We start from the raw sequence: 14,236 nt of genomic DNA on the forward strand, positions 1-14,236 counted from the left end.
TGGTTTAGCATTTTGTAACTAATTATAATTTTCATTCATTGTTCATATCAAATTTCCTGAAATGAGTTTAATATTGCCAAAGGAAAATGAGATAGTAACAGAATGAACGGAAAAACCTATTTCTCTCAAGTTTTAATAGTCATGTATTTTCCTGTACTTTCAAAACTGCAACTGGCAGTTTAAGTTATCAATCGAGAAATCTGACTTTGCTATAAAATTCCTTGGTTTCAGAGCCTTGGGGGGGGAGGGGGGAGAACAAACAAAAAACCCCAAACAAACCAGGATTTCTATTCCCACAAGTTGTTCCCATGGGAAGGCTAGTAGGAGTTCTGCCTGCAGAGCACCAAATAAAAGCTGGAAATTTGCAAGCGATTACTTGAGAGGCTTGTGGAAGTCTTGGGGAGTACTTATAGCAGCAGATTCTTGACATCTAACATTTTAAAGGCTATTCTACCTCAGCTTCCTATAAAGGCAAAAGAGAGAGACAGAGGGGTATACATTAAGTTTAACAAGGTGAATATCCTTTGGTTTCCTCCATAGTCAAAGAGGAGAGAGAAGCTACTGTTGAGGTGCTTCTGGGCAGAAATTTACCTCAAATATTTGGAATTGTTCTTTGGAGGAGTCTTTCCCATTCAAAACATAGAAAATCTTGGACAAACAGCCTCCTTTTTAAAGTACCTTTTTATAATTAAATTTATGTGGTGAGAATGCACACAGTTTGCTCCTCCTTATTCTTTTTAGTGGGCTTTCATTTTTATAAAAACATACTTTTTGCTCAGATACTCTAAATTATGATTTAAGGGCAGGGGAAGACACCTAGGAATTCTTCTGGTTTGAATTTCACTACACATTGGAATCCGTATGTATAAATATTTTTATTCTATTCTGTGCTTGTAACCAATGACAGAAAATCCCAGTATAATAACTGTAGGTCCTGATTCTTAACCGGTTTTCAGTGTCTTAAGCCAGAAGAATTTTTTTCCCCTAAATTTAATAAAGCTTCACTGGTGCTGAGCCAATATTAATTATATCAAAAACAAATTAGTGGTCTGTCAAAGTAATAGCGATAAAATTATCTCCTATTTTTTTTCCAATGGACAAACCAGATGGCCAAAAAAAATCTTCTGTCAGGGTCTCTGCTAGTCACTGAGAATAACCATATTACTGATATTTTGTCAAAACATGCAGTTTAAGATGTCTCCTAGGAATAGCTGATGAATTGTGACTGAACTGTTCGTTTCACTCTTGAAGGACAGCATTTATAACTGCTTTTTAACATCACTTTATCATAATTGTATCATATTATCACATTCATCACATTTTATCATAATTTTTCAGGCGTCGTTTTGCATGTGCAGTTAATGTCCTCAGCCCAAGTCTCAGCTCACATAGGTCCCAATGATCTCTGAGGGGCTTCAGTGTGGAAGCCTGGAACATGCCAAGGTCCTTTCTGAACTGAGGCCAGAATCAGGTCAGAGCAGGAGATGGATACCGGCACCATGGGCCTCATTTTTTTCTGGGAGAAATTAGAGCAGCGGTAGATGAGGTATATATCCTCTTGGGTTTCATCCTGAGATGGATTTGGGATTTTGGGGAGATGGGAAGAGTCCATACCTAGAGGAAAAGGCTCGGAAGACTCTTTAATATCCTATCTTATTTAATAGAGCTGGCCAAAATATGTTCCAACTATGGCATTATCTAAAGTGCCTCAAAATTAGAGAAAAAAACATCTAAAAAAGAGATGTGAATAATTGTTTGTAAATAAAAATAACTAGATCAAATGGAAAGTTTTGTCATCCTTCATCATTAATTTAAAAAAAAAAATCTAATTTTATCTTTTTGATAGTTTTACTCTTTTAGAACAACGATAAAATTAGACAGTAAGTCATTTTGAATTGAGAATAAGAAACTTTTAATTTTAATGTGTAGTACTTAGACAATTTACAAGCTTTGTTTACAAAGTTTGGATTTGAAGGTTTATTAAAACTGCCAAATTTTGCTTTCAATCAGTTCACTAAAGTGACTTTCTCCAGGAGAAAAACATACAAACAAAAATTCCCAATTTCACAGAAGTGCCAGAAGGAGCTATCAGCTAAGAAAAGGCACCAGACAAGAAAGTGCCCACCTCTTGATGCCCTTCCAGCTGCCTGGATAACAGCAGTGACTCTATACCCAGACTTCCCCTGCCTTCAGGAGATTGTTCTGGCAGGGCAAACTGGGAAGTGCTAAGGGAAGAAGAGTTCCCCAGGACATTGGGCAACGATGCTACACCACCCCTTAAGGTTTCAGCATATGGCTTGTAGCCCAGCTGAGAGGCAAGAGAGACAGTGGGGAAGAGCTCCATCCTCCCTCACTCCCCTGTGGTCACCAGGCACACTGGGGCATTGCGGCTCGGGAAGCAGGATGCTGACAGCCTTTTCTGCAAGCATCCAGGCTTGGGGGGACATAGGAGTCTCCCCACTTCTCTACTGCCCCTTTGCGCCCTCAGCAGAGGCCAGAATTTGCCCGTTATAATGTTGCATGCTGGACAATAAGCCCCGCGCCTGTAAACGTGACTTTTCCCATAATCTTTACATTCTCTCTGCGCTCACGCTTGCTCCACTGAGAATCACCTCCATTTGCTGTAGCAAGCACAGAGTAAATATATCCATAATTTCAATTCCATGAAAGAAATAGAGCACTGCAGAAAGTACGTTTCCATGAGATAACTGCAATTCTCCACTAGATTAAATCGTTCTGACTTCAGATTTAAACCTTACATGCTGGCACAACCTAAAATCCAAAGATAAAGGTTGCTCTGTAAGAAATAAGTGTTATTCTTATTCTTATTTTCACTCTTATTCTTATTGATTATATAATTATCCAGAAATGCACCACCACAAAGTCCTAAAGGTTTAATCTATGCCACATCAGAGCTTTATTACTATTGCAGTCACTCTGTGGTACAGTCAGACTGAGTAAGCATTTAATCAGAAAATGATATCTAGTTTCACAGCAGGGTAGGTTTGTGAGTGTGCATGTAAGCATGAAAGTTTTTTGATTTGGCTTAAGGGGGCCAAATGTTGCTCTTGGATATGTACGTGCTGCTTCTACTAACATCTGCATTTTTGCATATATCTAACATTTCTCTGAAGGGCTCTAAAGAGATTGATTTTCAAGGCCTAAATGCTTAAATTATTATGTTACATCATAAATAGTTCTTTAAAAATACTAGCTTTCTAAGCTTCAAAGCCACCCACTGCATGAGCTGTTGAAATAATAAGTTTCTGAAAAAAAAACCCAAAACCCCAAAAAACCAGAAGTGTAACTGAGAAGTTAAGTAGTTTGATCAAGGTCTTACCAAAGCTAAGATCAAAACCCACATCTGAGTTTCTCTGTATAAGGAGACATTCTGGAATGACCAGACCTGACTAACTCTCTACATGAATTCTCATATTTTAGAATAAGCATAATTTATTTGGAGTTCGCTTAATTTATTTTAGATTTAATTGCACAATATACCCTTGTTCTAAAGTAAGTGCATCAATTCACAGGGTTATTATTCCCCTTTCAACTACTCTGCCTTAGTCTGAATTTATTTCTCTCCATAGATAAACTAGTAATGAAATCAGCAGAGTTGCACTGAATTTGGATGGCTCAGTAGGGGCCAGGTGGTCCCAGAGTTAGTTTAACTTAACTTCTTGCTCCTTCAAATCTACTGGCATTTTTTTTATGTCCACTAACATTTCAAATTAAAAACTTGGTGGTACTTTGACATATGTAAATGAGCCTGCTGTCCACATGGAGTCTGCCTACACATCTATAGTAGTCTCATGGCAGATGTTCTGGGTTTACTGCACACCAATGAAGAGGCTCCAAGTCCCATGCACAGTGGGGCTGACCTACCTGCAGTATGGTGGTCCTACCACATTTGGGCTGAGCCGAAATATGAGCTGTAAGTGTGGGGGACAGTGAAGTCACTGGACTCTATGCACAGACAGCACTGCCTTTCCAGGTCTGAAGTGACCAGGCAGTGACTCTTGGAGCTGGCACCTGATACCTTCCAGGCTAATGGCTACCTTCACAAAAAAGGTAGAGTTGACAGATCTTAGACTCCAGAAGAAGAAAATTTTCCTCTTAGACTTCTTAAAACTCTTAAAATTCATTATCATCTCTGAGCTAATAATGTTTGAATAGAGAAGAAATCAAGGTATCTGCCTCACCGGGCTTACAGGGTAAAAAGTGAAAGCATGCAAACAAACAGTGATAGGCAGAGATATAGAAGCAGGATATTTAGGTTTGGGAGGGGCTGTTTTGTTTTGCTTTTTGTTGTTGTGGGTGGGAGCTAATTGCAAGTCCTTTTTCTTCCCATGTTTATTATTTTCAGCCAATCAGTAGTTACAAACTTTCTTTTAAGCCCTCATAGCAATTTGTAGAGAAACATGGAGGCAAAACGGCAGTTCAAGGAATAAAAAGAGTCGCTACCAGTTCCGGTTTTTGGTTTTGGATAACACAACATTTTTGGTTTTCTAGACACGAGCAGCTATGGGTGTAGATGATCCCTTCCCTCAGGACTCAGTCCTTTGACTCATTCTCCTGTTTTCAGATCAAGTTGGGCAGTCAGCAGCCAGCTTTTTGCTTGCTTGATTAGGGACAAGTAGTAGGCAGGTGAATAACTCTAAGACAACTGGAAGAGTTGGTTGGGACTGTCACAGCAAGTGCCTCAAAGGCAGTGAAGGGTCTGACTGAAAGGGAACTACCCAGAGATCCCATTCAATTCCAGAACAGATGACGGGACTATCCAGGGGAGCCAAAGCAACACAGCTTGACACATCAACGTGAAGATGTGAGCCAAGTAGTGCAATGCAGGAGAAAGTGGGCTGATTCTGGTTCTGTGATGGAAAAAGGTTTGCAGAGAATAGATGGATTCATAAATGCATCTCATTTTAACTTTTGGCTTGAGAAAAGGAAGAAGTGTTGATTAGAGCTGAAGCTTGTAGAGTAGAGGTGCTTATATCAATTAAGAGAGCTCGTTTTGCTTTATTATTTTTTCTACCCAAATGTGCAAATTGGATTTGGTTAGAGAAGCGTTTGAAGAAATCAGTCTGGGAGTTCACTGTTGCTGTAGCATCTTTCTGACGTGTGTTGTCAAAAAAGAATCAGTTTTGCTTTATAAGGAAGGAGGTTTTTTATGTTATGCTCAGTGTGAAATTCAGGAAATTCAGTGCTGTATTTAGTGAAGCTGTCAGTAAGGGAAATAGTATCATTGATGCAACAGCAGCACCAAGAACCAGAGTAAAAAAGCATTAGCGACACTCTCCAATCACCAAAACCAAACATGAAGACATCGAATTTGTACAGGCAGGAAAAAAAAAACCAACAAATACTGAGTCCACATATAGAGGTAACCCTGGGGATAAATAAGAGAAAACAATAGCAAAAATTTCTAATGGAAGCAAAAAGGGAAAGAGGTAAAAAACATGCCCCTGCTATAAGCACTGGAACAGAGGAGATGAGTACTTAATGCTGTTACGTTGTTTGTTAACTTTGCCAGAAATGAAGAAACACAAGAGGAAAGATCTTTTGGGTACGGGGTGAATAAGGGTGCCATACATATGTTGTGTCATAGACCAAGACCTGACATTCAGGAAAAGGAACATTTGTACAATTCTGATCTACAGCTGGAGCAAAAGGAAAATAGGAAGCTGAGCAGAAATGGGCAGATAAAGACCATGATGAGGCATCATAATCGCTAGCCTGCAAAGAGGCTGCTTTGAAACCACTGAATTAGCAGCCAAGCATTGGTAAGAAAACCTCTGGACAAACTGAGCATTTGAGCTGGCTCCAAACAATCAGAAAAGACACTGAGAAAACACTCATTACAAGAGATTCCTGCTTTCTGTCTTAACTTTATCTTTTAACATTTATCTACTTTTAAGGTCTACCTGCTATATCCATGGAAAAACTATTTTTTTGTTCATGACATCAGGGTGAACAGGATGGGCCATTTAACCCCAATAACATTTGTCATACCTTTGGTCAGGTACCATTTGGTTTGGATGCTTATCCCAAAACCAGATCTACAATGACCTGAATAAGGCACTAAAAGGATTCCCAAACATCAAGGTGGTAATGCTGAGGAGACAAGTTTTGTTAGACTCATCAAAAGTTGGTGTGTCCTAGGAATTAACTGCTGTCATTGGGTTCCTAATCAGTCAGCAGCCAAATTACATCATGAGCCTCTCCTGGTGTTGCCTGCCCTGTGGCTGGACTCCCCACGGTGTGGTCCACCTCTGGGTGCCTGCAGCATGGGTGGTTCATGCATATCACAGGCAGTCCTCTCTCTTGGCTCTCAGAGGCTGCCTGCCCTGAAGCAAGGGTGAAAGCTGTGCTCTGTGCCACGAAGCAGCTGGGCCACATTGTCCACCGCAAAATGACCCAGGCATCTAGAAGCCTCAGTGACTAGTGCAGAAATAAAGGACAGCATTCATTTCATATGTAACCTTTCAGGAGCCAAATATGCTGTATTTCTCCCTAATTCCCTTTCCGAAAGAAATCTTAAGAAAATGTACTACTATGTTAAAAAAAAAGTTTATCCTACATTTTCCCCAGAATAAAAACACCAGGTTTCTTCATCTCTTAAACAACTTCCTTCAGATCCCGTGCCTACCTACCAGTATCAAGACCATGCAGTGATATAGCCTGAAATGTTCAGAGATTCCAGAACATAAGTTTGAAATAATAGAAAAGCAAACTGTAAGTGAGGCACCACCCTCAAGCTTCACTGTCCAGACACTAAGGCCTGAGGGCGAGAGAGGAAGCCTCAGAGCAGCACTGATGTGAAGCCATCAGCCCACAGCATTTGCTAGTGCAAGCGTGACCAGGGAAAATTTTAGGCGTAAAGGAGCTGCCGAGCGTGGTCTTTGGGATGGAGCAACTCCATCAGTTCCCCTTCAGGGGAGCGGCGCAGTGCGGGAGCCACCATCAGACAGCATTAGGGAGAAGCCATCGCTGGCTGCACCTGAGTGACTTCAATTCCAGCCCCTGAGGCTCCAATGCTGCAAGATGAGGAGGAGAAAGCACCCGAGAAAGTCACTGCCAGTGATAAATACACAGAGCAGGAGACATGTCGAAGTACAGTATAGGTGGCTCAGTGGAACAGAAAACAAACTTTATCAACATGGCACCATCCTGCTGCACTGCTCACGGGAGGCTTGAGGTGGAACAACAAGGGAAAGAGCTGGGTTGCTCCGAGATTTCCAGGAATGCGTATTCACAGAGATTACTCCCTGCATTATTCTGTGTGTCGTGTTTTGCTTTTCAGTTAGCCCAACTGATTAAAACGAAAAAGTGTGCCATGCCATAGAAGGATGGGTCAAAGAAGATAGGAAATGCATTCTTTTGTATTTGTATTATAAATTACCCAATAATGAATAGCTAACAAAAAATGTACTTGGTACAGTGAGAATATGCAAAGAGTATGGGACTAGGTAGCAAGGACACTGAACGGACTGTCAATTCGTGAAGCAGGGATTTTTCATCTACTTCACACAGGTATGATAAGTTCTGTTGAGAACACACTCTGTTTCATTGTTCAAATGTCTGTAAGCTTAGCAGTGAAATGCAAAAAGTTTCATATATAAGTAGTTTGCATATTTTGGGTAGAAATTTGTGCTTTCCCCCAGTGTCTCAGGGATACCGGAGTGAAGAGAGCTGTTCTCTTCAAAATCCACTTGAGTATTCTTAATGGCATGGTAGGATGTCTTATCTTCCACACTTTCTACTCCAGTATATTAATCTCTGAATTTCAGGCTGCATTTCAGTTTGAAAAAGTCTGCTGCAATCAGGATGTAAAATCAATTACCTCATAAAAATACAGTCACGGTACTATTCTCCATTCCAGGTTTGAGACAGTAGTTACATGGCATTCACCCCTCCCCAGTGCATTTATGGCTACCTCACTTTGAAAGAAGTACTGCAAGAATGTGCTTCAGGCAATTCTGAAAAAAAGATGCATTGCAGAGTGTTTGAAGAAACTTAAAATTGGGAAAAAATAATGAAGAGATTTTGTGGTCCATCTCTTCATCTTCCCACACAGAACAGAGGATATTATATTTTATTATAAAATAAAAGCACTTTTTACAATAAAATTTTAATATACTACTGCATATATAGGTAAATAAAAACAAGAGGTATATAAATAAATGTTCCATAAAAGAATAAAGTGAGCGTACACATTCTGTAGCAGGCTACAGCCACATGGTAGCATTGCTTTAAGCCATCCCTGCTGTTGTATAAGCAGAGAAGATTTTCCAGGTAATCCTACAAAATGTAGCTGTTATACTTAGTCAAAAAATGCTATATATTTTCTCTGAAATGTTGGAATAGACTAAAAAGTAGGTATGATCCAATCTTGTAAGTATTCCTGTGTCTTTTAGTATTTAAAAAACAAAAATATTTTCTGGGGGAAAAATAATTTTTTTTCTATTATTCCTCTATGTACTTTATTCTCACTTGAACAAGAGAATACAAAAACAACTACAGAAACTGTTTTATATTTCCAATTACTTTTTGTTTAAAAAAACCTGTTCAACTAGGTCAAAATATTTTTTTCCCAGTTTAGTAAAAAATTTTTTTCAAAAACTAACTCCAGACATTTCAGTTTTCTACAAAACACACCATTTTATATAAAAAACTTGCATATAAATACCCTTCAGTGAAAAAACTTTCAATCAGCCCCAAAGTACACTGTTTGTACTACATCTTTACAGCACAAATGGAAGCTGTTTAAACCTAGGACAAGGAAAATCATGAGGACATGTGATCCCATTGCAAAATAATGTCATGTCAGCTGTCACTCTGAAACAAGCAGAAAGATACCTCATAGAAAGAAAAATCTGATAGTCTTTCCTCGGTTACAAAATGAGCATATTATGAGAAAAATCCTTAAGAACATGAGTTATTATAGAACAAAATCTTTATAATTTGACATTAATAACATCAGCTATGCTTTATGCAGTCTGCCTCCTGAGAATGTATAGAGAATCAGAATTTGGAAATGAGTTGAAAGAACCACAGGATTAGTTTTCAGTTTGTTAGAGAAGTAGCTATGAAGATTTATATTACGTACATTGTTATGATGATGTCTAACCAGAGTTCGCTGTTCTAGCATATGATAATTCGGACATAGTATAATCAAGGCACTTTTCCTCACTGCAGCAAAAATCAAATTTTCAATGGACCATCACGAAGGACTGACAGTGAGGATTCTCTATCACCAGTGGTGGCATTTGCAAGCTTTACTTCTCAGCAATCTCCATTTTTTGTTCTGTGCATTTCCCTTCTAAGTCCATGTGATGTCTCATGTTCAGTGGTACATTAGCATGTGGAAAGATTTCAAAATATCATTTTTTTTCTCACATGACTGTTTTTCTTTCCAGACAGGATTTAATTCTGTGCCTTCCAGTCCAGCTTTATACTTTACCCCTCTTTGCTTAGCAATGTTTAAGTTTCTTCTCCAATGGCATGGCTGACAATTTCTCTGTTCATAATTACTTTCACGATGGCCAGAACATGGAAAATATATTAATATCAATACAATATTTCCATTCACAGGTAATATAGGCAGTGGAAGGATGGTTTCCATGCTTACCAACTGCTGGCTCACACATTAGATGTTTATCCTTGCCCTGTCTATATGAGCAAGGGAATAATCTCTGTTTTATTCTACTGCTCTGTTCCTCTTTCTTAATGTTAGGTAATTGGCTGTTATCTTCTGGTGGGAATTCTAGAGGTTGATAAGATATCATGTGGCCTTTTAGGCCTTTTCTCAAATTTTGCATAATTAAATTAACCTTTTGCCTTGGAATTTGTCATTACCCTTTTCCATAAAATACAGCATTTATGCAATGCATTATGCATTTTATCTGCTCTCACCTAAACATGCTTATTATCAGCCTTGCCTGTGTGTGCTTAGGGACACCTCAGCAGTTCTTGCTCTGAGCAGCTGATCCCGATCCTCCAGCAAGTCATTTGACTATTTTGGCTGCTCACGGATGTAACTCCTCAGCACCAGCTGCCTAATCCCATCCCGGCTGTACGTCCCTTTGGGCAGTGATCCACTACCTCACGCTCAGCCACACCTATGCTGCTGCCTCAATAAGATGTAAAGATCCGATCCGAGAGGTCACGTTGTGCAAATGACCTTCAAGCATTCAAAACCTTACAGCCAACCTTGCAGGGCAGCACAAGGAAATAAAATGAAGTTACTCAGAAGTCGTTTGGTGGTGCGTTTAACAGTGCGGCAGGGTTGAATTTTCAGTGCCCATCCACCCACTATAATTCTGACTTCATTCAAATAGCACCCGACAAGAAAGTACAAGCTTTCTCAAATGCAAGTCTCGGAGTGTAATTATCCCTTGAGCCACTGAAGAAAAATATGGGGAAAACATTTTTCTTTTAAACTGCAGCTTTAAAGATGGAAAGCATTTTCAGTGTATGGAAATGTCTTTTAACCTAGCTCTGCTGGGTATAAAATGAACTTTATTTTGAGTGACAGTCTGCTATTTTCTTCTCAGAATCTTCAGTCTAACTCTATTTCATGGTGTGTCGACTCTCTATATGATTACTCCAATATTCAGGTGCAGAGAAGTAAATGTTTCATGAAAGTGATGTCCCTGTCAGTAGTGTGCATATCATCTGGCCCCCTGAGCTGTCAGTGAACAGATTGTAGAATTACCATTAGAATACAGGAGCCCATAGCTGCAGGCAGTAAATGGAGAGCCGGTAAGCATATGTCACCAGCGTGATATTTCAGCTTCGTATGAATTTGTAAAGTGGAAATAAGCCAGCAGTACCACAGCAACTGCTAACTGTTCTGACTATCCATGTTTCCACATTACACCATATGTTCACAAAATTTGCAGCAAAAAGGAATAAAAACTGCTTTCCACTTTCGTGAAATATAACTTTATGGGATGGGGTTTAATTTCATTAGTCTAATGCTTTAGATCTGTGTTTAGCCTGATGAAATTTACTTTTTAAGATATCACAGGATTTCTATGGGTGTCTACCTAGGAAATTACATTTAGCTGCCAGCAGGATAAAAACAAGGCACATCTGGTTTGGTCCTCTAGGGAGGAAGGTGCTAGATACATTTGGATTTCAAAATCAAATTATATTTTTAATCGTATTCAAGATGCGGTTGGATAGCAGTCCATCCATGCAGGCAGATGCAGAGTTTGGTGTTGGCTATCATTTTTTGTTATTAACCTTGGTGAATTTTGTCTCTCAAATTTGCTACAATTGCTTTGAATCAAAGAGAAAGGCTGGGGGTCAGTGAAGAGGTACTTTTACCTTAAATGTCAATCCTTTATTTTTAAATGTTCGTTTTACAAATTATAGGAAGACACAGTAATGCCACCAGGTCTTAAGCCACCATAAAAAATGATAAGCTGGTTACATTACTTTCTGTGGCACGTATTATACTTTTTCTTATTAGTAATAAAATTTATATTGAAGAAAACCAAGACTCCTCTCTGTAACCCCCAGCACCTAGTGTAAAACAGTAATTGACCAAAATCCTGGTATTTCAACACATATTAAGTCTGAATTACATTCTGCAGATATCTGTGCCTCACCATCTACTCTGGGGTAGAGTGAAATGGGGGGATACCGCATCCAGAGGACATCATGCTTTTAAGAGCTGCAGGACAGTTAGACCCTAAAATGAGATGGGATAAGTTTGGGACCTAGAGACCAAGCAGATCAGGGCCCTGTTTCTCAGGAGAATAAAGCAAATTATGGTCTCTTCACCCAAGAGCCTATCTGGGCCTATGACAAGATCTTATTATTAGAGAGTGAGAAAAAATTTTTGCACTGTGCTTTGCCACAGAACATTAGCCTTTGGTCACTCATTCCCAGTTGCAATATGCAATTACTCATCACCCATTTTCTTGTAGAGGCTAACAGGTAACATTAGCACAACTGTAATTTTTAATAATGACTCAACCAATTAATAAATGTATGGCTATTTTCTTAGCTAGAACATGATAAATAGAAGTAGTGACATCAGAGAACTTTCAGTCTTGATAGCTGACAATGTCATACCCACTGGGACACATAACACTCACAAAAAACAGAGATGTGTTTAATTATTCTCTTTATGGCAAAAAAAACCCAAACAAAAACATAAACCGCCCCCCACTCAGTCAAACGTCATGACCTTCTGAGCATCCTAGAAGAGTCATTTATTTGATAAAGCATTTGGGCAAGTTCAAATTCTATTTCTTGGAGGTGAAAAAGAAAACACAGTTCTCTGTTGTTCTGATTTATTGGCTAGCTGAGTTAATTTGTTCTCTCTATGGGATTATTGCTATGCTGTTTGGTGGCCATCATTTGGAATTGTAAATCTAATTAATTTTATGGGCACCTAGAGCTTTTCTATGGGTGTTTTTATATTGCTCAAGTACAGATAAGTAAATGTATAATAATAACTCAAGGCTAGGGTGAGGTTACAAAATAAGAGACACTGAAAGACTAAAAAGATGAAACGGCAAACAAAACAAAATCCATAATCTTTGAATGCTCTGTGAGGGAATATTCTCCTTGAAATCTGGATTTTCTTTTTTTTTTTTTTCTTTATGTGTGTGTGTGCATGCTCACGTCTATGATCTATGACTGCACCAAATTTCAAGGTTCTACTCAATGGCATTGTGAAAAATCACCAATGTGTCTGCAGCAATGTGCTTGCTTTCAGCAATTTTCTTGGCTACAATCAGATAAAGAGATCTGATGACCTTTATTCACCTTAATTTTTTTCCAAACTGAAGGCTTGCTGCACCTTAGTATATATAGAAGGGAACTGGTTCACATACCACGGCCGACAAATTGATGGTTCAGATTTGATGAAAATAACTGAAAGGTCCGCTTTCAATGCCAGGACAGTTTACCCCTCCTCAGCTCATAATGATTGCATAAATGGATATACCAGATCTCAAGATCCTAACTTGGAATATGGAAACTAATCACTATGAATCATCCCCTACGAACATCTATATTGTATAGATAACAAATAATGTGTGTTTGTTTGTGGTTTCGTTCTTGGCTACAGTTTCAAAGTAAGCACTAGCAACTTTGATATAATCTCAAGAACATAGCTGTGCTTTGTTTGTTCTTCTTGAGCTAATCAGAGCAAATTTGTGGTGTTGGTTTTAGTTAAAGGGCATTAGTCCTTCTAGATTTCTCATGCTGTATGACAGGAAAACCATCCATTCAAAAAATCTTGTAATACAAGAGGAGATCAGTGCCTTCCACCTCTTCTTTTTGATTAAACCTTAAGGAAGAAAGAGACTTTTTTAGTGCATTAGATGGCATGAAGGAAACTCTCTATAAAATTTACACTTTGAATCTTAAAATATTCTATTACATTTATATATAACATGGTAATATGAAGGCTCATTTGTGAGTTTTTTAAATTTTTTTTGAGTGTATCTATACATATTTATTGTAAAGAATCACAAGGTTTTTGTGTTACCCTCTAGTGTTTGAAGTATTCATCATGTAGACATTCCACAAAACCCTGGCTGCTCTTGGACTATTTATTGCTTTATCACTTGGTAAACCATCAGTTGTCATCAGTATCAAAAGTGACAATAACATGTCACTTTCAAAGGCCCTTGTTTATATACAACTCCAGCTTAAAATACGACCTCTCTGATATGATGCTTCTCTCTGTATAGATAATTGTATGTAAAGAGGATAGCAATCTTGACAATACTTTTAGATCAGCCTGACAATAGCCACTTGTAGCTTTGCATTATTTTTTTTGACACATTTCTATTGCCTTTTTCCCTTTTAGACCTTTTCTATCCACTTTGAGAATAAAATTTATACTTGGTTAAAGCTCACTGGGTTCAAACTTCAACTCTGCTAAGTATGAACACAATGTAATTTATTTCACCAGAATGTTTTAGGTGGAATTTTTTTTCTTTGCTGAAACAAAGATATTTGAGGAACTTTATATGATTCTTCAATAGGTATTTTTTAACATTTTTTTTTTCACTAAGAGATTCAACTAGCAAAATCTTTCATTTTCACCATTTCAAAATTAAAATTATGATTTTCTTCATTTTAGGATCATAGAATAGTTTAGGTTGCAAGGGACCTTTGAAGGTCATCTAGTCCAACCCCCCTGCCATGGAAACAGACATCTTTTGCTGGATTAGGTTGCTCAAAGCCCCATCCAACTTAACTTTGA

This window comes from Mycteria americana, chromosome 3 (genome assembly GCF_035582795.1).
Source record: "Mycteria americana isolate JAX WOST 10 ecotype Jacksonville Zoo and Gardens chromosome 3, USCA_MyAme_1.0, whole genome shotgun sequence".
Lineage (NCBI taxonomy): Eukaryota > Metazoa > Chordata > Aves > Ciconiiformes > Ciconiidae > Mycteria > Mycteria americana.